Source organism: Schistocerca gregaria, chromosome 9 (assembly GCF_023897955.1).
Source record: "Schistocerca gregaria isolate iqSchGreg1 chromosome 9, iqSchGreg1.2, whole genome shotgun sequence".
Taxonomy (NCBI): domain Eukaryota; kingdom Metazoa; phylum Arthropoda; class Insecta; order Orthoptera; family Acrididae; genus Schistocerca; species Schistocerca gregaria.
Window position 1 is genome coordinate 196,135,666 of NC_064928.1, and position 19,758 is coordinate 196,155,423.

A 19,758-nucleotide genomic window follows, 5' to 3' on the forward strand; every position below is an offset into this window, starting at 1 on the left:
GCGGCACAATATTCCTTTGGAGAACAACGAGATATGGTTTTTGTGTATGGACTAGCCGACGGTAATGCGCGTGAAGCTCGCCGGTTGTGTCACGTACGGTACCCAGCAAGACGCCACCCACACCTGCGAACGTTTACAGCAATTCATCAATTTGGCCAAACAGCCTCGTTAGGGGGACGTAATGGTGACGCTGGAAGACTCGGAACACGACGGGATGCTGCATTTGAAGATACTGTTCTCGAGCGCTTCGAGGAAGCACCTACGATAAGTAATCGATCGGTTGGACACGACATAGGGGTCACTCATCAGTTAGTGTGCGAGGTTTTGAGGGATGACGGCCAGAATCCATTTAGTTTCCACCCTGTCCAAGACCAAAATCCTGTGGCTGACTGAATACAGGCTAGGGTTTTGCCGGTGGTTTCTTTGCACAAGATTCGGACTTCTCCGCCATTGCTTTGTTTACCGGCGAGTTCACCTCCCGTTGTCGGCCGGAGTGGCCGAGCGGCTGTAGGCGCTTCAGTCTGGAACCGAGCGACCGCTACGGTCGCAGGTTCGAATCCTGCCACGGGCATGGATGTGTGTGATGTCCTTAGGTTAGTTAGGTTTAAGTAGTTCTCAGTTATAGGGGACTGATAACCTCAGAAGTAAAGTCCCATAGTGCTCAGAGGCATTTGAACAATCACCTCGCATTGTGATGGCCTTTACAACGCTCACAACGTACATGACTGGGCAAGGGGAAATCCTCACGTCATGTAGGTTCACAGACACCAGGAACGATTTTCGCTCAACATTTGGGCAGGCAATTTGAGTGACCGTCTGACTGGGCTCGTCCGTCTACCTCCTCGACTTACTGGGGCAAATTACCTTCAGTTTTTGTAAGAAACTCTACCCGGCCTGCTGAAAGATGTTCCCCTAAACGTACTGCTACGCATGTGGTTGCAGCATTACGGGGTGCCCGCACATAACAGTCGTGGTGTGCGCGGGTATTTAACTCTTCGACGGCCGGGTAATTGGCAGAGGTGCTCGGAGGACATGGGCCCCTCGATCACCAGACCTCACGCCACCGAACTTTCTCCTGTGGGGATTCTTCAAGGTTCTAGCACACCCACCCGGAACGAATCACCTACAAAATAAAGAGGAATTAATGGATCACATTCAGCAAGCCGCCAATCACATCAGGGTAATGCCATGAATCTTTGAAAGAGTTCGACAAAACACCGTTCGACGTTACCAAGCTTGTGTCGCGTCAGAGAGCCGCCAGTTCGAGCACCTGCTTTATGTAAACAATGTACTAGCTACACAATTTGCAAAAGACTTTCTGTACACGAACTAACTTCTATTGACGGGTTTGTTCCCGGTACGTCTTATCATGAAACTACAATGCACGTGTCGGGACCCCAGCGGATTCGCCTTCAGCTTCCCAGAGTGGAAGGCTGGCGCGCTACCACCGAGCGTGCGGTTTTATTTTTTCTTTTTTTTTCTTCTTTATTGACTTTCAATTCCCCCCGAAGGGGGCGGGCTGGCAGCAGCTTAGTATGCCGCTCTTCAGCCTACAGAATTTGTTTTAAAAAGAGGAAGATAATAAACAATAAAAACAGGCGATAAAATCGGAGACTTAAACGGTAACATGGCGGCAAAAATCGTGGAACTTAAAACATAGAAACAAAGGGATGATGATGCTAATAAAATACATATGAAGCAGACAGGTAAAGTAATAGACAGACAATTAAAAAACACGGCGACAATCTGGTTTCTGTTTGCAACAGACATAAAATTCACACCCAGCAACAGCATGAGTTCTGTTCGCAACACTTTGGAAAGACGAACAACACTGAACATTCACTTGAACATTGCATTAAAAAGTTGGCAAATATGACATACCACAGCCAAGGGCAGGTGGAGGGAACCTGGACAGATGTTGGAAAAATGAAAAGGGGGGAAGGAGAGGAAAAACGAAGAGGGGAAGGGAGGGAAAGTAGCCAATGGAGGACGAGGACCCATAAGACGGGGGGTGGAGGGGTGCTGGGCAGATGTGACAGGGAGTGGGGAAGTCAGAGGATAGAGGATGTGAATACAAATGGACTCGGGGTGGGGGGAGGTATGGAGAGGGTAGATAGGGAGAAAAGCAGGATGGAAGGGGGGGAGAGGGAGCACAGGGAAAGGGCAGAGGAAAGGAGCGGGAGTGAGGATCAGAGTTGATAGGAGGGATAAATGGAGGGAGAGAGGGCATCATCCATGAGGGGGAGTTGATGGAAGCGACCTTGGGAAAGGAGATGAAGGGTGTAGAGATGGAGGGCAGGGGAGACACAACAGTGAAGGAGTGGCAGCGGGTGGGGATAGGAGAGGAGAGGAGCAACCAGGGCGTGAGGGGGATCAAGGCGGCGATAGGTGTAGAGGATGCGGATATGTTCAAGGAATAGGAGCAGATGGGGGAAAGGAATGAGGTCATAGAGGATCCGCGTGGGTGACGGGAGGCATGTACTGAAGGCGAGGGGAAGATCAGGAGGGACTTATAGAATTTGGTGGGGGGGGGGGGCAGATATCCAGGTGGGACTGGCATAACAGAGGATGGGATGGATTAAGGATTTGTAGGCATGGAGAATGGTAAAGGGTTGCGACCCCCATGTCCGGCCAGAGAGGAGTTTGAGGAGTCGGATGCGGTTGTGGGCTTTGGATCAGATGGAGCGGAGATGAGGGATCCAGGTGATGGTCAATGGCGAGGCCAAGGTAGGTGAGGGGGGGGGGGGAAGGGGGACAGGATGGGCGCTGATCTTCATCAAGCTGTAGTGGCTGAAGAGGGATTATTTCACGGTGTCCCATAACAAATTCCGCCATTTTCCAATCGAAAATGACAGTGCCATTAAAAGGAGAGTTAGTAAAAACTGTTTTCCGAAACTCCTTCACCGATGAAGTAAATATTCCTGAATTCCAATAAAGAACAACTGCCAAGATGAGAAATATAGAAGTAGATATCCTCGGTGTAACAAAGCAGCTTAAATCAATAAAGGCAAGGCCTCCAGTCCAGATTGTATACCAGTCAGATTCCTTTCAGAGTATGCTGATAAAATACCTCCACATTTAGCAATTATATACAACCACTCGATCACAGAAAGATCCGTACCTTAAGACTGAAAAATTGCTCAAGTCACACCAATACCCAAAAAGGGAAGTAGGAGTAATCCGCTGAATTACAGGCCTATATCACTAACGTCGATATGCAGTAGGGTTTTAGAATATATACTGTATTCGAACATTATGAAGTACCTAGAAGAAAATGATTTATTGACACAGTCAGCACGGATTCAGAAAATATCGTTGTTGTGAAACACAAGTAGCTTTTTATACTCTTGAAGTAATGAGTGCTATCGACCAGGGATGTCAAATTGAATCCATATTTTTAGATTTTCAGAAGGCATTGGACACCGTTCCTCACAAGCGTCTTCTAACCAAACTGCGTGCCTACGGAGTATCACCTCAGTTCTGCAACTGGATTAGTGATTTCCTGTCAGAAAGGTCACAGTTCATAGTAATAGACGGAAATTCATCTAAAACAGAAGTAATATCCGGCGTTCCCCAAGGAAGTGTTACAGGCCTCTGTTGTTCCTGATCTATATTAACGACATAGGATACAATCTGAGTATCCGTCTTAGATTATTTGCAGATGATGCTGTCATTTACCGTCTTGCAAAGTCATCAGATGATCAAAACGCCTTGCAAAATGATTTAGATAAGATATCTGTATGGTGCGAAAACTGGCAGTTGAACCTGAATTACAAATAGTGTGAAGTTATTCAGATGGGTACTAAAAGAAATCAGCTAAATTTCGATTACGTGATAAGTCTCACAAATATGAAGGCTCTAAATTCAGCTAAATACTTAGGGATTACAATTACAAATAACCTAAATTTGAACGATCACATAGATAATATTGTGGGTACAGCTAGTCAAAGACTACGATTCATTGGCAGAATGGTTAGAAGGTGCAACAGGTCTACTAAAGAGACTGCTTACACCACGCTTGTCTGCCCTATTCTGGAGTATTGCTGTGCAGTGTTGGATCCGCATCAGTTGGAACTGACGGATGACATCGAAAAAGTACAAAGAAGGGCAGCTCGTTTTGAATTATCGCGACATAGGGGAGATAGTGTCACAGACATGATACGTGAATTGGAGTGGCAATCATTAAAAGAAAGGCGTTTTCCGTTGCGACGGGATCTTCTCATGGAATTTCAATCACCAGTTTTGTCTTCCGGTTGCGAAAACTTTCTGCTGTCACCCACCTACATGGGGAGAAATAATCATCGCGATAAAATAAGAGAGATCAGGGGTCGCACGGAAAGATTTAAGTGCTCGTTTTTCCCGTGTGCCGTTCGAGAATGGAACGGTGGAGATACAGCTTTAAAGTGTTTCCAGAATGAGATTTTCACTCTGCAGCGGAGTGTGCGCTGATATGAAACTTCCTGGCAGATTAAAACTGACGAGGTACTGGCGGAAGTAAAGTTGTGAGGACGGGCCGTGAGTCGTGCTTGGGTAGCTCAGTGGTAGAGCACTTGCCCGCGGAAGGCAAAGGTCCCGAGTTGGAGTCTCGGTTTCATATCAGCGCAAACTCCGCAGCAGAGTGAAAATCTCACTCTGGAAACATCCCCCAGACTGTGGCTAGGCCATGTTTCCGCAATATCCTTCAGGAGTGCTGTTTCTGCAGGGTTCGCAGGAGAGCTTCTGTAAAGTTTGGAAGGTAGGAGACGAGGTACTGGCAGAAGTAAAGCTGTGAGGACGGGGCGTAAAGCGTGCTTGGGTAACTCAGTGGATAGCCGGCACGGTAACTCAGCGTGTTGGTCAGAGGGTTACCTGCCCTCTGTAATTAAAAAAAATTAATGGACCAGCCACGAAATGAATGGGGTGTCTTCCGACTTCCGCCCCGAGCAGATACAACGAAAAAAATGAGATTACAAGGAAAACAAAAAGTGGTAGAGCACTTGCCCGCGAAAGGCAAAGGTCCCGAGTTCGAGTCTCGGTCCGGCACACAGTTTTAATCTGCCAGGAAGTTTCAGCTTGAAGGTGGTTCATTGAACGCTCTGCCAGGCACTTTATTGTGCATAGCAGCGTAATCACGTAGATGTAGAAACTACGCGAGAAGAAAATGTTGCATTACTTATCGAACACTCTTGGTAAATAAGAAGAACGTGTGTAGCTGATGCGCGTAGTGCATGGAGAATGCTGAGGGAGGACTTTAGTGACTGTTAAATGTCTGGCTGTGCTGAAGATGGAATGAAAAATTTACGTCGCTGTCCTCCGGGGTGAGCGTGTGAATCTTTCAACGCCCGTCGTATATCCGTAGCATGCGGGACAGGCGCGTGGCGGCCGCACGCAGTATGCGTAATGCGAGGCCAGGTGCGGCTGGCCGGCGTGGGAGACGCGCGCCGGCAGCTGTCCCCGCGTACACCTGTACAGCTGCGCAGCTGCCGGCGGTGCCAGGCACGGCGCGCGTGCGACTGCGACGCCCCCGCAAAGAGGATTCGACTGCGACTGCGGCCGCGGAAACCCTGCAAGGTAGCCTACCTAGCGCGTACGGAGGTAGCTGCGACTCCGCGGCTGTCTCGAGTAGCAGTAGCCGAAGTCTGGCTAGGTACATTTGCTGGCAATGAACGCACGTTTTGTACGTACAAATAACCGATCGCCTAGATAACGATAACGGACATTTTAGCTGCCCATACTAACCGCTTCGTAACAGAATGTCAGCTCCAGGTAATCCACACACGCGGCATCATAATGCCTTGACATTGCGATAAATGGTTCAATTGGCTCTTAGCGCTATGGGACTTAACATCTGAGGTCATCAGTCCCCTAGAACTTAGAACTACTTAAACCTAACTAAACTAAGGACATCACACACGTCCAAGCCCGAGGCAGGATTCGAACCTGCGACCGCAGCATCAGCTCGATTCCGGACTGAAGCGCCTAGAACCGCTCGGCCACAGCGGCCGGCCACATTGAAGAGACAAAAGCCATGCGATACCTCTTAGTATCGTGTCGCACCTCCTTTCGCCCGCTGTAGTGGAGCAGTTCGACGTGACATGGACTCAAAAAGTCTTTGGAAGTCCTCTACAGGAATACTGAGCCGTGCTGCCTCTATAGCCGTCCATAATTGTGAAAGTGCTGAGGGTGCAGGATGTTGTGCATGAACTGACCTCTCGATTATCTTCCAGATATCTTCGATGGTTGGTCAAACCCTTCGCTCGAAATGTCCAGAATATTCTCCAACCCAACTGCGAAAAATTGTGGTTCGAAGACATGGCGCATTTTCGTCCATAAAAATACCACCGTTGTTTGGAAAAATGGAGTCCGTGAATGGTTGCGAATGGTCTCCAAGTAGTCGAACATGACCATTTCCACTCGATGATTGGTTCAGTTGGACCAGAGGACCCATTGCGCTTAATCACAACGAATACCATTATGGTACTATCACCAGCTTGCAGAGCGCCTTGTTGACGTTTTGGATCTATGGCTTCGTGTGGTCTGCGGCACACTCGAATCCTGGCATCAGCTCTTCTTACCAGCTGAAATAAGGACTCCGCAGTTTTCCAGTCGTCTACGATCTAACCGACGTGGTCACGACCCCAGGAGAGCCGTTGCAGCCGATATGCTGTTAGCAAAGGCACTCGCGTCGGTCGCCTACTGCCATAGCTCAGTCACGCCACATTTCGGAGTACTACCCTAACGGACATATTTGTCGCACGTCACACATTGATTTCTGGGGTTATTTCACTCAGTTGCTTGTCTAGTAGTACTGACAACTACGCAAACACCGCTGCTCTCGGTCGTTAAGGGAAGGCCACTAGCCACTACACTATCCGTGCTGAGAAGTAACGCCTGAAATTTTGTACTCTCGGCGCTCTTGACACTGTGGATCTCTGAATATTGATTTCCCTAACGATGTCCGAAATGGAACGTCCCATGCGTCTAACTCCACCATTCCGCGTTCGAAATCTATGAATTCCCGTCGTGCGGATATAATCTCGTCGGAAAACTTTTAACATGAACCATATGATTACAAACGACAGCTCCACCATTACACTGCCCTTTTATATCTTGTGTACGCGATAGTACCGCCATCTGTATACGAGGGTTGTAACTTTAGTAGTGGCAACTACACTCCTGGAAATTGAAATAAGAACACCGTGAATTCATTGTCCCAGGAAGGGGAAACTTTATTGACACATTCCTGGGGTCAGATACATCACATGATCACACTGACAGAACCACAGGCACATAGACACAGGCAACAGAGCATGCACAATGTCGGCACTAGTACAGTGTATATCCACCTTTTACAGCAATGCTGGCTGCTATTCTCCCATGGAGACGATCGTAGAGATGCTGGATGTAGTCCTGTGGAACGGCTTGCCATGCCATTTCCACCTGGCGCCTCAGTTGGACCAGCGTTCGTGCTGGAAGTGCAGACCGCGTGAGACGACGCTTCATCCAGTCCCAAACATTCTCAATGGGGGACAGATCCGGAGATCTTGCTGGCCAGGGTAGTTGACTTACACCTTCTAGACCACGTTGGGTGGCACGGGATACATGCGGACGTGCATTGTCCTGTTGGAACAGCAAGTTCCCTTGCCGGTCTAGGAATGGTAGAACGATGGGTTCGATGACGGTTTGGATGTACCGTGCACTATTCAGTGTCCCCTCGACGATCACCAGAGGTGTACGGCCAGTGTAGGAGATCGCTCCCCACACCATGATGCCGGGTGTTGGCCCTGTGTGCCTCGGTCGTATGCAGTCCTGATTGTGGCGCTCACCTGCACGGCGCCAAACACGCATACGACCATCATTGGCACCAAGGCAGGAGCGACTCTCATCGCTGAAGACGACACGTCTCCATTCGTCCCTCCATTAACGCCTGTCGCGACACCACTGGAGGCGGGCTGCACGATGTTGGGGCGTGAGCGGAAGACGGCCTAACGGTGTGCGGGACCGTAGCCCAGCTTCATGGAGACGGTTGCGAATGGTCCTCGCCAATACCCCAGGAGCAACAGTGTCCCTAATTTGCTGGGAAGTGGCGGTGCGGTCCCCTACGGCACTGCGTAGGATCCTACGGTCTTGGCGTGCATCCGTGCATCGCTGCGGTCCGGTCCCAGGTCGACGGGCACGTGCACCTTCCGCCGACCACTAGCGACAACATCGATGTACTGTGGAGACCTCACGCCCCACGTGTTGAGCAATTCGGCGGGACGTCCACCCGGCCTCCCGCATGCCCACTATACGCCCTCGCTCAAAGTCCGTCAACTGCACATACGGTTCACGTCCACGCTGTCGCGGCATGCTACCAGTGTTAAAGACTGCGATGGAGCTCCGTATGCCACGGCAAACTGGCTGACACTGACGGCGGCGGTGCACAAATGCTGCGCAGCTAGCGCCATTCGACGGCCAACACCGCGGTTCCTGGTGTGTCCGCTGTGCCGTGCGTGTGATCATTGCTTGTAAAGCCCTCACGCAGTGTCCGGAGCAAATATGGTGGGTCTGACACACCGGTGTCAATGTGTTCTTTTTTCCATTTCCAGGAGTGTATTTATTTGTAGCTCGTGCAAAATAGATGCGTGTTTCAAAGTTTTACTGACCTTCATAGTAGCCACCAGCATTATGTATAACACGTTGCCAGCGATGTGGAAGCAGTAGGATACTCTTAGCAGTGCCAGCTATGTTGACAGTTCGAGCGGCGCGGTCTATTGCCCGACGAATTTGTAGCAGTTCTGAAGCGAATGCCGTGAAGTGTTTCCTTCAGTTTAGAAATCGAGTTGGAATCTCGAGGGCTTAAGTCAGGTGAGTGCAGTAGGCGGTATGGCACTTAGCAGCCCCATCAGTCAAACAAATCAGTAACAGCTTGCACTGTACGTTCTTGAGCATTGTCCTGCAAAATGATGGCCAGGTCCTGCAGAAAGTGTCATCACTTCTGTCTCAAAGCTGGTCGTAGGTTGTGTTCCAAAAATGAACAGGACAGAGACAGAACTGATGACACTTTCTGCAGGGGTGACCATCATTTTGTAGGACAGTGGTTAAGCACGTACAGTGCAAGCTGTTACTGATTTGTTTCACTGATGGGGCCGCTAAGTGCTATACCGCCTACTGCACTCCTCTGACTTAAGCCCTCGTAAAATTGGAACTAAGTTTTCTTCAGTGTATGTCGGTTCCGCATTAACGCGTTAGCAAATCTATCCAGTTTCGCTGTCGTACAATAATTACAGCCCACACTGGACCTCCCGTGAGTGGCTACACTTTTACTATAACCACTCGCTACCATTCCTCCTGGCTCACCCTGTATGTTCTTCTGTTAGCAACATTACATTCTCGTCAAGCGACTCCATTTTTCACACAACTCATGTCAACAAAAATAGACACGACAGCAGACGAAAGCTTTATGCACTGCTAGCGCCGGGGCACAAAGGACGCCTACTTCTTTTGGCGGTTCGCTAAAAGCCCGATAAAGAGCGAACACGAGCGAACACAAGCGAATGCGAACCAAGCACGACCGAACACCGTTTGCTCAGAGGCGCCTGTCGTATGCACCATAGAGATTTCCAGCTCGCTGTCGCAAGCTCGCTGGTCGTAGGTTGTGTTCCAAAAATGGACAGCATAGAGACAGCAGTGATGACACTTTCTGTAGGACCTGACCATGATTGCAGGTCAATGCTCAAGCACGTACAGTGCAAGCTGTTACTCATTTGTTTCACTGATGGGGCTGCTAAGTGCTATACCGCTTACTGCACTCCCCTGACTTAAGTCCTCGTAAGTTCAACTCGATTTCTAAACTGAAGGAAAAACTTCGCCGCATTCGCTTCAGAACTGCTACAAATTCGTCGGGCAGTAGAACGCGCCGCTCGAACTGTCAACACAACTGCCACTGATAAGAGTATCCTACGAATTTCACATCGCTGGCAACAGGTTATGCGCAATGCTCGTGGCTACTTTGAAGGTCAGTAAAACTTTGAAACACGTATCTACAGGGTGTTTCAAAAATGACGGGTATATTTGAAACGGCAATAAAAACTAAACGAGCAGCGATAGAAATACACCGTTTGTTACAATATGCTTGGGACAAAGTACATTTTCAGCGGACAAACTTTCGAAATTACAGTAGTTACAATTTTCAACAACAGATGGCGCTGCAAGTGATGTGAAAGATATAGAAGACTACGCAGTCTGTGGGTGCGCCATTCTGTACGTCGTCTTTCTGCTGTAAGCTGTGCTGTGGACAACATGGTTTATTCATTAGAACAGAGGATTTTTCTGGTGTTGGAATTCCACCGCTTAGAACACAGTGTTGTTGCAACAAGACGAAGTTTTCAACAGAGGGTTAACTTAACCAAATCACCGAAAAGCGATACAATAAAGGATCTGTTTGAAAAATTTCAACGGATGGGGAACGTGATGGATAAACGTGCTGGAAAGGTAGGGCGACCGCGTACGGCAACCACAGAGGGCAACGCACAGCTAGTGCAGCAGGTGATCCAACAGCGGCCTCGGGTTCCCGTTCGCCGTGTTGCAGCTGCAGTCCAAATGACGCCAACGTCCACGTATAGTCTCATGCGCCAGAGTTTACACCTCTATCCATACAAAATTCAAACGCGGCAACCCCTCGGCGCCGCTACCATTGCTGCACGAGACACATTCGCTAACGATGTAGTGCACAGGATTGATGACGGCGATATGCATGTGGGCAGCATTTTGTTTACTGACGAAGCTTATTTCTACCTGGACGGCTTCGTCAATAAACAGAACTGGCGCATATGGAGAACCGAAAAGCCCCATGTTGCAGTCCCATCGTCCCTGCATCCTCAAAAAGTACTGGTCTGGGCCACCATTTCTTCCAAAGGAATCATTGGCCCATTTTTCAGATCCGAAACGATTACTGCATCATGATATCTGGACATTCTTCGTGAATTTGTGGCGGTACAAACTGCCTTAGACGACACTACGAACACCTCGTGGTTTATGCAAGATGGTGCCTGGTCACATCGCACGGCCGACATCTTTAATTTCCTGAATGAATATTTCGATGATCGTGTGATTGCTTTGGGATATCTGAAACATACAGGAGGCGGCGTGGATTGGCCTCCCTATTCGCCAGACATGAACCCCTGTGACTTCTTTCTGTGGGGACACTTGAAAGACCAGGTATACCGCCAGAATCCAGAAACAATTGAACAGCTGAAGCAGTACATCTCATCTGCATGTGAAGCCATTCCGCCAGACACGTTGTCAAAGGTTTCGGGTAATTTCATTCAGAGACTACGCCATATTATTGCTACGCATGGTGGATATGTGGAAAATATCGTACTATAGTGTTTCCCAGACCGCAACGCCATCTGTTGTTGACAATTGTAACTACTGTAATTTCGAAAGTTTGTCTGCCTGAAAATGTACTGTTGTCCCAAGCATATTGCAACAAACGGTGTATTTCTATCGCTGCCCGTTTAGTTTGTATTGCCGTTTCAAATATACCGGTCATTTTTGAAACACCCTGTATTTTGTACGAGCTGTAAATAAACAGTTGCCACTATTAAAGTTCCAATCCTCGTATGTGCATATCGCTACGCCACGACTTAATATTTCAGTTAAAGCCGGCCGCTGTGGACGAGCGGTTCTAGGCGTTTCAGTCTGGAACCGCGTGACTACTACGGTCGCAGGTTCGAATCCTGCCTCGGGCATCGATGTCTGTGATGTCTTTAGGTTAGTTAGGTTTAAGTAGTTCTAAGTCTAGGGGACTGATGACCTCCGATGTCAAGTCCCATAGTGCTCAGAGCCATTTTTTTAATCGCAGTTAAGGATTCCCGGCATGACTACTTATCCCTACGGGCAGCTACAATTGGTGCCGTATGTATTGATTGCAGTTGACGCTTTCATCGTAATTTATTTCCGCATCCGTGAGACACTTCGCGAATGTACCGCAGCGAACACAAGCGAGCTTGCGACAGCGAGCTGGAAATCTCTATAGTGTATACGACAGGCGCCTGTGAGCAAACGGTGTTCGGTCGTGCTTGGTTCGCATTCGCTTGTGTTCGCTCTTTATCGGGCTTTTAGCGAACCGCCAAAAGAAGTAGGCGTCCTTTGCGCCTCGGCGCTAGCAGTGCAGAAAGCTTTCGTCTGCTGTCTTGTCTATTTTTGTTGACATGAGTTGTGTGAACAATGGAGTCGCTTGACGAGAATGTAATGTTGCTAACAGAAGAACATACAGGGTGCGCCAGGAGGAATGGTAGCGAGTGGTTATAGTAAAATTGTAGCCACTCACGGGAGGTCCAGTGTGGGCTGTAATTATTGTACGGCAGCGAAACTGGATAGATTTGCTAACGCGTTAATGCGGAACCGACATACACTGAAGAAAACTTAGTTCCAATTTTGGGGAGGACAGATCTGGCGCTGTACGTTGTTTGTATGACAGTATGACATCGACGCTGTAATTTGAAAAACCATAACGTGAGTCAACGGTATGGCTCTTGAGAAGAGAGACCATGCACTCTTAGTGAAACTGTTTTATCTTTTTTTCCTTTATTGTACTTCTATTACCTCCCCCCCCCTCCCCTTGAGATGGGGCGGACTGGCATCACCCCACTCTGAAGCCTACAGATGAAGTTAAAAAACGTAATGAGTAGATATAACGATAAAAAGAGATGATAAAATGGTGACTGTGTAAAACTGGTACATAGCGAAAAAGTTTCGGAGAAAACATAAAAAACAAAAGGGTCAGTGATGCCGATTAAAACACTTAGGAAATAGACAGGCACAATTAAAAAACATGGCGACAGTGTCATTTCTGTTCGCAACACATTTAAAAGGGGGAAGCACTGAACACTCATGGAATTCACTGCACTAGAGTACTAAGGCATATGGGAATGGGGGGGGGGGGGAGGGGGGGGAGGAGAGGAAAAGCAAACCAAGGGAGCGAGCTGATGGAGGTAGAGGGCACAGAAGAAAGGAGGGAGCAGGGCAGATGCGAGAAAGGAGTGGGAAAGATAGTGGAGGGGAAAGGAACAGGGCTTAGGGGGGGGGGGGGGGAGGGAGAGAATGGAGTCAAGGAGGGGGTAGGTGGAGAAAAACCAGGATGGAAGGGGAGAGGGGGAATCCAGGAAAAGGACAGAGGGAAGGTAGGGGAGGTGTGGATCATAGTTGATACAAGGGATAAATGGAAGGAGAGAGGGCATCATCCGGGAGGGAGGGTTGATGGAAGCTACCTCAGGAAAGGAGATGAAGGGTGGAGAGGTGGAGGGTGCCGGTGGAAGTGCCTTTCTTGAATTGACAACGCGAGATTTTCATCTGTTGGCCAAAATTTGAACTTTTTTTTCCAGCGTAAATCGGTTCCGCATTTATGCATTAGAATGTCTACCATGATCCGCTGCCATACGATAATTACGGCCGACATTGCACCTCCGTGAGTGGCTACACTCTAATTATAACCACTCAGCACATGCTTTGAGGGGTGTGGGTCTTGATGATTCTGGACAAAAGACTTCAAATGTACGCCTTTTCTTAACCGTATCCGATGTACAGCTGTTTGGGAAATCACTGGCGTCAGTCACAAGTCCTTCTTGATCAGCACTAACACGCGAATAGAACCAAAGCGACATTATGCTAGTAATTTTTGTCTGTACTGACCATTTCAAAGCGCATTTGAATTGTATTTTACTTACGTGTGCTCAAATAAAGGACCATACGAATGAGCTCATGTATGCAACACATCAGGTGTCTACAAAATCTGCAAAATTCATTGCAGTTGGACTGTATGAACATCTTTTGTCAGGAAATGTGCACAATTAAACAAAACACTAAATCGTAATACTTCATTTTACCATCGCTTGCATTTTTCCTATATCATCGAGAACTGTTAAGAACGTGACATATCTTCATAGCACGTTTTTTGTTCACAATCTTTATCACCCCTCAAAGCATGTACCTTTTCCCGTGACTCACCCTGTAGGTACCACAGATGCTTCTGCCACACTAGAGATCCTCAGCACAAATGCCGAAGGACAAGAAACATAATCGGTAGAATTAAAAACGTGAATACACAGTGCTGATATTCCATAATAATAGTTATTTAATTGTTCGTTATGAACGGGCTCTTGACTTCCGATGCCATCGTCAGATAAATTGGTACTAGTCCACAGAACTTCGATGAGAGTTAACAGCCGAACAAAGATTACTTCTCACAGATATATAGCATTTCACGACTATATATCGATAGAAAAACACAAGTTTTTTTTGTAATACCCAGAGAAGGTATGAACAAATAAACCATATATTACAGTATATACTTTTAAAAGTAATTTTTCTACAGTTGTGAACTCTCGCTGAAGTTGTTTGTACTGTCTATTTAAAACTCAGTTATCTGGCGTTGGCCTAGCATAACGAAAGTCAGTTCATAATGAATTTTAAATGTTTGTTTGAAACCAAAAACAGTCGTCAAGCCACAGTCACTAAACCAATGAAATTTTTAAAAGGTTACATAACTAGTTTCGAGGCACTGAGTCCTCATTTTCAAATGTAATCACAAACTTTGGAAACTACGTTGACAATTACAACCACACTTCTTTCAAATATTACGAAAAATACTAAAAACCAGTAAACTGAAGCAAAGGCAGCAGAAAGGGTTCGAAGACGTCATGTAAATTTTAAATATTCGGTCATTGCACATTTTAATCCAGTATAGATGAAAACTGCATCGGGATGAAAGATATTATATACTCTTGCAAAGTTTTTGATGTGTAGCTGAAACGAATGCATGCGGATTAGCTTTCTGTTAGCCCCAAACGGGAGTGCATCGTCTTTATAAGATTTCATTAGCAGAATACAGTATGATTGCGTGCTGTGTTCTAAGTTTTGGCTTGCAGCACGTTATAAGATTACGAAGTGTGAACCTTGGCTTGCAAAATGATCTTGCATCACTGCAGGACGTTGCAATGATACAGCCTTTCCCTAAATTCATATGAAATGTCTGAAACTGCTTTCTTTTTTTTTGTATGCATCAGGATAATTATCGGACAATTTAGGGCTTCCTGGGGACTTGTATGTGTGTGTATATGTATATCATTCTGTCCAATTTGCTAATAATACTTGATATTCATTGTGAAAGCAAATAGAAGGTTCTGGAAAAAACGTATATTGTCATCATTATCAAGAGACTGTTGTCATTAACAAAATTACGTACACATGGTAAATTAAATGATTAATCAACAAATTGAAGAAATAAATAAAAAGCAACGGATAAAGAAGTGCTGTGGAAGTGTTGGCATAGGTGGCCGGCTGGTCTAGTTACCATAATTACAATCGAGTAGCGAGTTAACACAAAGAACCTCCATATCTAGAAAATCAGCTTAAAAGTTATTACCAAGCAATGTATTTTCATTTGTTATTTATTTTATGTCTTCTTCCGCTATTAATAGTCCTTGTAATTACATTTCTAATTAACTCTCCAATTGTTTACATCTCACAGTTTTGTAATTTCAGAAATTGATACCTTATTTGTATGTTCTATGTATTTAATCGGATAGATCGTGAGCTCTGTACTACCATTACATGTTAGTAACCAAATCCAAACTGTAATTAATTACATAACTAAAATAATACGAGAGATATTATTTTAATTTAAGTTCAGAATGATTTTCTTATGGGAAACTAAAGATATTACTCGAAAATATTTTATTTTAAATACTGTTTTTTATACCTTATTTGGCTGTAACGTCAGTTTTTTTACGTTTTGTAAATTTCAACTGTAACATTGAAATTATACAAAATTAATAATGGAATATTTTGTGTGCAATTGTTAAAATTCTATATAAGGGAAAGCAGCGAGTCTGTAAGTCAGATGTTGCGAGTCTGCTAGAGAGTCTGTTCGGAAGTCAAAGAGATCTGTGAAGCCCGTGTTTTGTTTACATGACGAGTGTTCAGTTCGGATGTCAATTAATATGAGCAAAATCCTGTTAAAGATTAAAATTTCACATTCATTCATCAATGGACGAGGCAGAAGAAACTTAAGTAACATACAGGATGAATCGATACAACGTAATGCAAGACGCCTTTTTTTCAGGAACGGGAACACGTATTAAGTTGAAATAGATGTCACACACCTAGGTCTATAGCCCGTATTGGTATAATAAATGAAAGGTTCTAAGTCAATGTGATCAAGAGATACGGCCGTTTATATCACATCTTTTGAGGCTTGCAAACTAACTCATCATTGATCTACAACTATGAAATTTCAGAAAAAGCAAGGTTTCATTCTACAAGTCAAGGAGAAATTACAAAATTTTCAATTTGTACTTTGCCATTTGCCATTTATTATCTGACTTCAGAATTAAAAATAAAATAATCTTGCAAGTCTAGAAATATCTTGCCACTATTAATATCGGTGAAAGGCAATGATGGTCAAGATTCTCGATTCCCGGGATAGAGGGGCCGTCGATACACGTAATTAAGTTTGTATGGAGCTCTCAGAGCGAGGATGTTGCCCGTATCTGGCCAATTTTTACGTTATAATGTACGAGTAGTAAGTGAATAAGTATGGTTTGTGTTACCAACCCTTTATTCAGTTTAAATAAGTTCAGTACCTCCTCATTAATTATGTGATGTACCCATCTAATCTTCAGCACTCTTCTGTAGCACCACATTTCGAAAACTTCTATGGCCTTTTCGTCTAAACTACACTCCTGGAAATTGAAATAAGAACACCGTGAATTCATTGTCCCAGGAAGGGGAAACTTTATTGACACATTCCTGGGGTCAGATACATCACATGATCACACTGACAGAACCACAGGCACATAGACACAGGCAACAGAGCATGCACAATGTCGGCACTAGTACAGTGTATATCCACCTTTCGCAGCAATGCAGGCTGCTATTCTCCCATGGAGACGATGGTAGAGATGCTGGATGTAGTCCTGTAGAACGGCTTGCCATGCCATTTCCACCTGGCGCCTCAGTTGGACCAGCGTTCGTGCTGGACGTGCAGACCGCGTGAGACGACGCTTCATCCACTCCCAAACATGCTCAATGGGGGACAGATCCGGAGATCTTGCTGGCCAGGGTAGTTGACTTACACCTTCTAGAGCACGTTGGGTGGCACGGGATACATGCGGACGTGCATTGTCCTGTTGGAACAGCAAGTTCCCTTTCCGGTCTAGGAATGGTAGAACGATGGGTACGACGACGGTTTGGATGTACCGTGCACTATTCAATGTCCCCTCGACGATCACCAGAGGTGTACGGCCAGTGTAGGAGATCGCTCCCCACACCATGATGCCGGGTGTTGGCCCTGTGTGCCTCGGTCGTATGCAGTCCTGATTGTGGCGCTCACCTGCACGGCGCCAAACACGCATACGACCATCATTGGCACCAAGGCAGAAGCGACTCTCATCGCTGAAGACGACACGTCTCCATTCGTCCCTCCATTCACGCCTGTCGCGACACCACTGGAGGCGGGCTACCACGATGTTGGGGCGTGAGCGGAAGACGGCCTAACGGTGTGCGGGACCGTAGCCCAGCTTCATGGAGACGGTTGCGAATAGTCCTCGCCGATACCCCAGGAGCAACAGTGTCCCTAATTTGCTGGGAAGTGGCGGTGCGGTCCCCTACGGCACTGCGTAGGATCCTACGGTCTTGGCGTGCATCCGTGCGTCGCTGCGGTTCGGTCCCAGGTCGACGGGCACGTGCACCTTTCGCCGACCACTGGCGACAACATCGATGTACTGTGGAGACCTCACGCCCCACGTGTTGAGCAATTCGGCGGTACGTCCACCCGGCCTCCCGCATGCCCACTATACGCCCTCGCTCACAGTCCGTCAACTGCGCATACGGTTCACGTCCACGCTGTCGCGGGATGCTACCAGTGTTAAAGACTGCGATGGAGCTCCGTATGCCACGGCAAACTGGCTGACTCTGACAGCGGTGCACAAATGCTGCGCAGCTAGCGCCATTCGACGGCCAACACCGCGGTTCCTGGTGTGTCCACTGTGCCGTGCGTGTGATCATTGCTTGTACAGCCCTCTCGCAGTGTCCGGAGCAAGTATGGTGGGTCCGACACACCGGTGTCAATGTGTTCTTTTTTCCATTTCCAGTAGTGTATTTATCGTCCACGTTTCACTTCCATACACGGCTACACTCCATACAAATACTTTCAGAAAAGACTTCCTGTCACTAAAAACGATACTCGATGTTAACAAATTTCTCTTCTTCAGAAACGCTTTTCTTGCCATTGCCAGTCTACATTTTATATCCTCTCTACTTCGACCATCCTCAGTTATTTTGCTCCCCAAACAGCAAAACTCATTTACTACTTTAAGCGTTTCATTTCCTAATCTAATACCCTCATATAATAGCTGTTGTTTATAGAGAATTTCAGGCTATAAGACACTTGAATGTTGAAAAATCATTCTGAGGCTTCCATGATGAAATTTTCTCTCTGCAGCGGAGTGTGCGCTGATATGAAACTTTCGCTAGGAAGGCAAGTGCGTCAGACTTGGGTAGCTCAGTCGGGAGATCACTTGCCCGCGAAAGACAAAGATATGAAGTACGAGTCTCGGTCCGGCTTACAGTTTTAATCTGCCGGGAAGTTTCATACAATGTCTGAAGTACTGCTGGAGGGAAATGACACAATGAATCCTGCAGGGCTTCATCACACAATCCGTAAGAGTACGAGGGGGGGGGGGGGGGGGTGGAGGAAGATCACTTAACAGCACGTTGCAAGGCAGCTCCGATATGCTCAATAATGTTCATGTCCGGGAAGTCTGGTGGCCAGCAAAAGCGTTTAAACCCAGAAGAGTGTTCCTGGAGGCACTCTGTAGGAATTCTGGACGTATGGGGTGTCGCATTGTCCTACTGGAATTGCCGAAGTCCGTCGGAATGCACAATGGACATGAATTGATGTAGGTGACCAGGCAGGATGCGTACGTACGTGTCACTTGTCAGAGTTGTACCTGGACGTATCAGAGGGTCCCATATCACTCCAGCTGCACACCTCCCACACCATTACAGAGCCTCCACCAGCTTGAACAGTCCCCTGCTGACGTGCAGGGTCCATGGATTCATAAGGTTTTCTCCATACCGATACACATCCATCCGCTCGATACAATTTGATACGAGACTCGTCCGACCAGAAACATGTTTCCAGTCATCAAAAGTCCAATGTTGACGGACATGCAAGGTGTAAAGCCTTTTGTCGTGCAGTCGTCAAGGGTACACGAGTGGGCTTTCGGCTCTGAAAGCCCATATCGATGTTTCGCTGAATGGTTCGCACACTTACACTTGTCGATGGCCCAATATTGAAATCTGCAGAAATTTGCGGAAGGGTAGCACTTCTGTCACACTAAACGATTCTCTTCAGTCCTCGATGGTCTCGCTCTTGCAGGTCTTTTTCCGGCTGCACCGATATAGGAGATTTGATGTTTTACCGGATTCCTGATATTCACGGTACACTCGTGACATGGTCATACGGGAAAATTGCTATCTCGGAGATTTTGAGTACCATCGCTCGTCCGCCGACTGCGACACCACGTTCAACCTCACTTAAATATTGGTAACCTGCCACTGTAGCAGCAGTAACCGATCTAAAAACTGCACCAGACACTTGTTGTCTTATGCACACACCAAAAAAGCTTTGTATCACCCCGGTTCCCGGAACTCGTGAACATAGACGTTGACTGTGAATATTGTATCACAGACACAGTCTCTTTGACTGTTCAGAGATGTCACTAAACCCGCCAG